General features: G+C 36.2%; 1 long non-coding RNA gene across 1 annotated transcript; it reads right to left on the minus strand.

The window, feature by feature from the left end:
- Nucleotides 1-8306: 8306 nt before the first annotated feature.
- LOC148593009 (uncharacterized) lies at nucleotides 8307-8784 on the minus strand. The gene is made up of 2 exons (XR_015913839.1): nucleotides 8638-8784; nucleotides 8307-8537 (listed from the first exon to the last, which is right to left on the minus strand). It is a non-coding gene; the product is annotated as an uncharacterized LOC148593009 (long non-coding RNA).
- Nucleotides 8785-9434: the final 650 nt, after the last annotated feature.

The following is a 9434-nucleotide window of genomic DNA, read 5'->3' on the forward strand; positions in this document are numbered from 1 at the left end:
ATAAAGAGCTGCATTTACACAGTAGGGGAATTTAAGTGGGAAATCTGACACTGCTAGTAAAAATGTGAACTGGAACAAAAATTACCCAGGAAAGAAGCACCTTAAACCTTTCATTTCAAAGAATCTGCACTAAGCCTGAAGAGAGCAAATAATGAGCAATGAAAGGAGTCTTTGTTATGCCGTGATTTCAAAGCTCCGCCAAAATGTCAAATAATCCATTTAATCAATCAGAAAATTAAAGAACGTGGTAAATTCCCAAGGTAGTTTGAGGTTTTAGCTGTGCCAAGTAATTCAGCTACTGCATAAAGCTTATGTCACAATAGCAATTACTTAATAAGTCATTTTTGTCTAACCATGTTGGTGTAAAAATACAATTTAGTTTTCAAATTATTTGCAGCTGTGCTCTTATTGGGATACAGCATGCAATACTTCAGGAGATGTTTACATTTGTCGCTCCAACCACTGCTTTAATTTAATTTTTATCATACTATATCCTTCAAAAAGTTCCTATTATCTCAACACACTATGAAATTGATTTCTTAAAATGTAACTTCACAAGATCATATAAGAAAAGGAAGGCACTCTCTGTTGATTCACATACCAGACTCATTAAATGCCTCTGACAGCAATAGTAGAACTACCTCTTCAAATATATTTTCCACTAAAATAATTCACTGCTGTTGCATAAAAGTGATGACATTCAGCTTATTATTTCTAAGCCTTAATTTTAAATCGGTCTAATTTAGATTTGTTTCTATTAACTACAAATTTGCATAGAAATTACCAATGCTGTCTGGTGTTAGTAACAATAGATGCAGACTATGTCTACTTATAACAATACAGATAATATCTGTCTTTTCTCCTCATCTTTTTAAAAAATATAACAAAAATGAAACAGAAAAGTTGACAGGGAAGAGCTTCACCAACTGTATACTCGCATTGGGCTTTTTAAAGGGAAAAAAAAAAGCATTCAGCAGACCAGACAAAGCCTGACCTGCGTTCATCGCAGCAGGTGGTCACTGTCTTTGTGATCCTGCAGCCTATTAGCATGATCTCCTTCAGTGGCCAGATTAATAGGGACCTTTCTTTCAGAAGCCACAGCGAGCCACACAAAAGCTGGTGTGCAGCGGAGGGCTGGAATGAATCCAGAGTCATACAGCTTTCCCTAACTCACTGGTCTTTTCTTCTGCTCTGTAACTCCACAGCTAATCTACCTCTCCCCACACCCTCGCCTCATGTTTTCTGGACTGGTCTCATTTGCTATGGACAAAGAGTATAATGAGAATAGCAAAAGTACCCCACAGAAATGAATTGAAATGTGTTGGCCATAGGTTGAGACCTCCTCAGGGTAACTGGGTCTCCCACTTCTTCAAAAATTGGAGAATTTTGACTAAAGAGTAAATATCTAGTATTAGCAAATCTGACTACTGATATTTCTGGATTTTATCAGATGAAGACATCTTTTCACAACTTACAACAGCTTCTTTCAGGAGTACAAGTGCAAGGCTGGAGAATAAGACACCTTCATCATTCTGTTGTGTTTTTTTTTTGTGTGTGTGTGTGTGTGTGTGTGTGTTTGGTGGTGGAAGGACATTAATATAAAGAGAATGAAGCATAAGTGGTATACAAATAGCAAAATTACTTTATCCTAAGTAGTTTTACCTGATTAAATATTTTTTTTCTGTCAGCATTCTCTTAATTTCATGACTTGCTAAAGTTCCAAAAGTATCCAAGTTTACTCTCAAAAAGTGCCATTACAGGTTGATCAAATCAATAATAATAATAAAAAAGTAAGCCCAACTAAAGTGTTTTATTACAAGAACAAAAGCTGCAAAAAATGTCCCCAGAATGTTCAGCTGCCCAAGGAAATAATTAGGAATATCATGCCACCTGGAATTATTCACGAAAAAATAATAATATTGTGAGAAGCAAGTCATTTTTAAAAAATATGACAGAGCTGGAAAAAATGGTCAAGCTTCTGGTCATGTTGTGCCTCTTCTCACAGAAAATCTAGTTTTATGCTGGCAAAGACTACTGAAGAGTAGCAAACTAATAAGGAAGCAGCAAACAAAGGCCACCCATGTCAACAAGGTGGAGAGAAATGCCAGAAACAATGCTTGCTACATGGTCATGCTACAACTGATAGTCTGTAATTAAAAAGAGAGTGAGGGAGAGAGATGGAAAATAATTCTCTGCCTACAATTTAGAAAAAAATAATCAAGGAAAAGTAAATAAACGTTAAATATTGCAGAGGGCAGTAAAACACCAGGTTGATGGGACACCTTTCATACTAATCCTAGTCATTAAATATAATAATATATAATGCAGTGCCTATTTTTGAAAAAAGACAACATGGTGTTGTGGATGAACAGTAAACTGACATATCAGCAAGGCAATGATAACATTAGGAGAATAGCTAAGTATCTGTGTTCAAAAACAGCCTCTTCAATTTTGTATTTATACATCTGTTCCAACCTCACCTTCTCCAGTGTTACGTCCCTCCCAACAGTTAACAAAACCCTTCTTACATCCAGATTAAATTGCTGTAATTTATTCTCCATGAAGCTACCCTTGAAGTCTGTGTTAAAGCACTGCCTAGAGCAGAAAACAGTTGTCCTTGATTTTATTTTTTTCTGGCCTTGCAAAACACATTGCACTTGTTTTCAGACACCTACACCCTTTCAGAGGTGACACTCAAACTGTTTTTGTTGTCCTAGAAAGACTTAAAAAAGCCTGCTTGCATCCCAGACTCCCATGAGGCTGCCTCTCACAAAAGCTGGTATGCTACCGAAATCAGTATTTTGAATAGTGCCAAACATAAGTAGCATGTTGCTTTGCTCTTGGTTTAGGCTGTTAAAGAATGTATGCACTATGGGCATTTAAAAAATATTACACAAAATAGTACCTTTAACATTTCATCGCTGTGACAAGACCCTGCTTTTATTCTGACAAGAGACTACATCTTTAGACATACACAGGCACATATTTTTTACTCAAATTGACACTGACAAGAAAAATACTCTCTTTGCTATCAAGGAAAAGCATCACTTAGGACTTGATTGTCAAGTTCTTATAACCCATAATTCGAAGAGAGATTTCTGAAGTCATGTTGTACAGCTCATGAGAAAGCATCTCATTCAGAAAAGAAAAAAAAAAAAAAGAAAAAAAAAAAGAAAAAAAAAAGGCAATAAACAAATCAGCTCCACCCTGGAGGCAGAAGGAAGGAGAAATAATTAGAGAAGAAATATGTATTTTTTTCCCCAAAGTCACTAAAAAAGAAATCTACACTCTCTATAGCTGAAATTCTAAGAAGAAAATAGTAACAAAAACACATCATAAAGGAGAAATAATTAGAGAAGAAATATGTATTTTTTTCCCAAAGTCACTAAAAAGAAATCTACACTCTCTATAGCTGAAATTCTAAGAAGAAAAGAGTAACAAAAACACATCATAAACCTCCCCAAAAGGCACTTAGGGCATGAGGATTCCCAGACAGGTCATTGCTCACAGATTACTGGGTCACAAATGCATGGAAATTGGAGTTGGTATAAAATGAGGTTAGTGGCATTACATCAGAAGAAAGGGCAAGAAAAAGAGGTACCAAAATGAAATTTTGCTATTAGGCTATTTTGGTATCTGATTGAGAGGAATATATTATATTGATGTTATTTCAGATTATTATAACCTTCCTGGCATTTTTCTCCATTTATTTCATTGTACAGCTGTGCAACTCCCATTTTGCTTTTATTTAGGCAGCTTCCAAACAGAAACTGTGTTTTCAGAATAATTTTTCTTAAGTGAACAGTACTTGCTTGCTTCCTTTGGCCACTGCAGAATCAAAATTACCCTGAGGAATGAGTTGGAGTCAGTCTGCTCAGCTACTAACCATAAATGATTTACCAGGTTCCAGTCACACCTGTGTACATACATTGAAAGCAATGGCATTGCAATCTGAAAAGAATGGTGGGCTGGTAGTGCTGAAACCAAAGACATAATTTTTGGTCAGTGGAGCCCTTCCAAACTGGTGTCGGCTTACAGGAAAAAGGCTCAGCTTTGCTTTAAGAGTCCAGACTCAACCAATTGGATTGGCATTTAAAAACAGTATTTCAACATGGAGAACATTTGACTCTGGAAATAATTTGGAGAAAAAAATACAGGCTCCCACAGTTCCACCTGCAGAGCACTTTTCAAAGTTGAACTGCATATTATTTAGGATGACAACAATAACTTTAACTGCAATTTATCTTTAAGCTGAGAAAACAAAGGGGAAAAAAAAAGTACAGGGGTCCTTTTGAACTGTTTAAATAACTCTGTCCCAGGTTTCTGAAAAGTAGTTACCATATCCAAAGTAAATACGGAAAACATTTGGGGGCAAACGATGAAGACAATTTTTATCTTAACCAAACAGAAACCTGAAAAACAAGCTGAGTGTATTCTCTTGGCAGTACATCCTGGGTACTCTTGGAAACAATTTTGTTAAGACATAAAGAAGCAGATACTTTCTGTTTTGATAGAAGTCTGAAGGTAACTTGTTTTGCAGAGTTTTATAAATTTTGCTTCGGGTGGCAATATTGGTGCAAGCAGGTATCGAACATCTTTGTAAACCACAGAAACACTGAAATAATTTCCACACTACCGTTGTGAATTTCAAGGTTAAATCCTCTGTGTGCTGTTTTATTTAAACAGGCAATTTAAATTTATAATATAGAGAAGACAGAAATTGAAACAAAGTGGGAAATAAAGCTCCTGCCTAATTATTCCTGGGGCTTTTCACAAGAACATATTCTTATTTGCAATAATGAAAATAAATGTTTTTAACAGAAAAAAAAGTGACACCCAAGAGAAACAATAAAGGAGTCAAAATATCCAAAACCAATATATTTTTATTAACGCGTGCCTCAAAGAAAGTATACAGAAACAAAATTGTAAATAGTTGTATCAGAATATGTAACATTCCCAAAATATTCCCACAGGAGACTAATACCCAAGAGTGAAGCAGCTGGAGAAGTAAAGCAATATATGAAATGGTAGGGAATATTGTCAGAGATTGTTTTTGTCCCCAACACTGTCAACCTATATCTTGGTTCTGGAAAGAGAAAAGATCATGCACTTGAAGAGAAATAAATAAGTTAGGAAAAAGAACTCTGAGTCTCCCAAGACTGATATGTTCTTGAACACAGAAACAATGAAGCTGCACTACTTCCTACCAGCACCTTGCTTTGTTTCAGTCTTAATTTTCATACTTTTAGAAATTCATTGACTTTCTTCCGCTTTCATTTCAGTATGAGCTTGTCAACTGTATTCTTAAATTCTTAGCTTGGCGTTTCATATACAGTGTTATCTTTAGCAGAAAATGAAAGATGTATGAACAATTTGATCTGAACACTGATGCAGAGATGGATCAGCTTATTATAAACTGAGTTTCTCTCATCAAAAGCATAAGGATGAACAATGAAGAACCAAAATGCAAAAACATGATAGTCAACATGGTTACACACTAAATCGTCTTCCAATCATTCTCAATAACTCTACAACTAGAGCATGCTATCCTGATGGCCCCATCTGAGTTGATGATTTTTCACAATGTATTTCATGGCTTCCATCCCTACATGAGACTTTATTACTATCACATAGGAATAAAAAGCCATAAAACACTAGAGTGAATTTATCTTGATCAGATGCAATACTTATTTTCTTCACATGATTTCACCACCATTCCAAAACTAACCAATAATTTCATGCCACATTACTGAACATTTTAAACTACATTTCAATGACAAGAAACACACTGAAATGGTTACATCACAAATTAACAGAGCTTCAGCCTTTAAACACATTCCTACCTACGAGAATCAGGAAACAATCACAACACACAACCATTTAATTCACTGAAAAGAGACAGGACACCACAGAGAAATATCACTTCCACATACAACTTTCAACACATAGGGGAAGACAAGAGACAAAAAAGAAACTGGCAGAGATTAAAGCTATGGAAGAGCCACTACCAGCATCTTATTAAAACTTTTTCCATAGAAGCTTCCTGGCACACATTATAAAAAATGCAGGCACCATCACTATGGAATCTTTAAGACATCTAAGCTGAATCAGAGAAACAAAGCAAAGTTCCCTACTTCTAACCCAGAAACAGCTACTACCACAGAGCTGCTAGCTAGTATGGCTCACTCTTCTCCAGGATTTATATATTTTTGACTATGATTTACCATAGTTCCAAAGTCCATATTTCTCCTGCTCAAAGACCAAATGAGACAAATTATAATGTACCCTTATTTTGTAAACCAGACTGTGACTCGAAGGTCCTGGTCTGAATACAGTTATTTATTAATGTAATTACTATTCATCTTCTTATTACTGCTAATTGGCCAAGTTGAAACACCAGTCTCTAGGGTCATTGAAAAGTCAATACAATAATTTAACTGCCATTTGAAAATAATTTTTCTTGTACACTAGCACACAAACTAAACTGCATCAGAAATGCCTTGGTAAGCTAAAAACCTCTCCTTTACCATAAACATTTTACTTTTTCCCATCAATCTAGTCCACTGGCATCATAGCAATGTTAATTCTAACATACTGTTGATATAAGAACTAAAAATTAACTCAAGTTAGATTTATATACTGCTATCCTTTCTTGCCCACCAAATCCTATTTCCTCCATAATATAATGTTGATAGCATAGAAAAGAGCAAGAAATCATTAAATGAAAGGAAGTGCATAAATAAATTCAATTATCATGCATAAAACATGCAAATGATTTAAAGACTGCATATGAAACTCTAGTTTATATTCATTAATCTCAGGTTGCACTTTTGACGAAGAGAGACACACTAATTGGGTCCAGATTAATGCACTCCCAAACCTTCCAATTTGTTTTTAGGTGAGAGTTAAATGAGACATATTAAAATAAACACAGTTTCTCACCTCCCTTTTCATTTGTGGGAGAAAGTGAAAACTAAAAAATATATTGCAGGCTTGATGCACTAAGAATTTAGGGTTTTCCTGGGCTCACAACTGCTGCAGGATTTACCACTTGCATCTCATTTTGTCTACGAAGGTAACTGATTTGGAAACTGGCCCCAAAATCAACTTACTCATTTAATGTGGAAAAGAGGGCGGGGAATATTTGCACTTACCTAAATTCTGCCTATTTGCTTTCCTTTCCTTAAACCCCCAAATTCTCATAATAAACCAATTTAAATGGTGGGCAGTCTTTCTATAAAGAAAAAGAAGTATTCAACTCAAGTTGGTGCATTGCATTGATGATATACGGCTCATTTTTGTGGGAGATGTGGGCTCATGAAAGGGCTAGAGCTGTTTTGCTTCACCCACTCAGCCAGCAGAAACTCAACACATAAGAGAAGAAACCCTCTAAGCCCAGGGCTGCTCTGAGTTCTTCTGCCTATTCTCTGCCTGGGGAACGGCCCCCACCTTTGACAGAATTAGCTTGAGATAAAAATAAGGTTTCCACTGGCCCCTGCTTTCCCTCTTCTTTCAAGCCAGAGCATATTGCTGGTCCCAGTTGCATGCCCTAGCCGGCTGACAGCCTGATGAGAGACACAAGAGGGACTAAGAGACAGAATAATGGGAGAGAAAGCACGGCCTGAAAGGGAAGCTGTGTACCTGGGGCTGATCCTGCCTGGAAAGAAAGGGAGGCACAGAGAAAGGGAAAACGGATTTTGGCCCAGAAACAAAAGCCAAGGGAAGGACCCATTCTCATCCTCTGGCAGGCGAAGGTTAAACAAAGCAAACAAAAAAAGGTCGCCAAACTAATTTTATACTGAAGCCAATGAATTTGGATGAGAGGCCGAAAGGGGAAAGGTTAGAATGTTATCAATGAAATCATTTCTCTTTCCTTTTGTTCAAGCTTCTTGGAAATTAAATCCCCTTCAACACAATGGAGCACACTTGCTGCAGGGTGGGGAGCACTCAAAACCTGGTGTTTCTCTGATTTTATTTTAAGTGTGATCTTCCTAAGCTGCAGACATTACACCATGAAAGCACAAAAACACATACATGTAGACACAAACATATATTCACATATATGCTTTCATACACAGATCCACTTTGTTAACAGCCTCTCAGAGCTTTTTATTAAAATTATTTAGCATCTGCAAACATGCAAAAATCAAGTTGCAATAAATAACAATAATGCTGAGATCTGTCAACATCTTGACAAATATTCAGAGAGCCATTTAGTTAGGAAATATGCGTATGATATTCATTGCTCCTAAAAGAGAAAATGATTATACAGTAACTAAACCCTAAGTAAGAGCTAAAGATATTCACCTCATGAAGCCATTTCTCAACTAGCCCCTTGGCACTCGCTGGAATTATTCGCAGCACGAGCTCTACTTTTTCATTTTCTGCTGACTCCATGTGGGTAATTTCTTTCTCATGATTAAAAGTGAACTTGGCAATTCCTTCAAAGCATTTCTTTAGGTGTGGTTGGACGTGGAGTGGATCCTTTGTGTCAAAAAAAGATTCCCGAGTGATCATTGTTGCATCAAGAGAAAAGCCTAAAAAAAGATCAAAAAAAAAAAGATGAAATTTATAGGTATTTATATAAACATATTTTAAACCAACACCTACAGCAGACAGATGAAATGGACTGTTTACCTTGGAAAGAATAGTCTTTTCTTCGCCAAATAATCATTCAAGGCTTTCTGAATGTCATCCAAAAGCAAGTCTGCCTCCTTCAACTTATCCAGCATCTGGGGCTGCGAGATAACCCTCATGGCATTGGTCTCCTTCAGTGACTCCTTCATTATTAGCCTCCTGGTGGGTGAGATAGAATACAGTGAATGTAATAACCATACTTCACACAACAGGCTCTCTCTCTCTTTTAAATTGAAAATCCCCTTATTACAAAACAAGGGGTGTTCTTTTTCTTCTACCTTTAAGTAGGACTGCCACATTCATTGCTTTTTACAAAAACGCAGCTGCTTTTTAAGCTACAGATAAATAGAATCTGCTAGGCAGTAATTCTACACAGTCTGAATGCATTATTTTCTAAGTCACTTTGTTGAGAGACTTTTTATTATAAACTGGGATGAACAAGGAAAGTCCTTTTCTCAACTAATTATGACCATGCTTTGTTCTATGCTATTAACCTACAATGCTAGATTGATCAGCTACTTCTTGTCTCATCCAGTTCAATAAATTAATATGCCTTTTTTTTTCTGGGAAATTAGAGAGCTAATTATGAAGACTTTATAGGCGAATGATGAAAATATAAATAACACAGAACAATAAAGAATGGTGTATCAATAACATTCACACAATCCCTTTGATGTGCACAAAGCCGCCTCCTATTTTAACACCACTGATGTATGGCTGTGAGTTACTTTGACGTGACCCGAAGAATTTTCTTAGAAAGATTTGTCATATTGGATATTTTCTAGCAACTGAGGAAA

Source organism: Tinamus guttatus, unplaced genomic scaffold (genome assembly GCF_059628265.1).
Source record: "Tinamus guttatus ecotype Peru unplaced genomic scaffold, ASM5962826v1 Tinamus_guttatus_pri_ptg000472l, whole genome shotgun sequence".
Classification (NCBI taxonomy): domain Eukaryota; kingdom Metazoa; phylum Chordata; class Aves; order Tinamiformes; family Tinamidae; genus Tinamus; species Tinamus guttatus.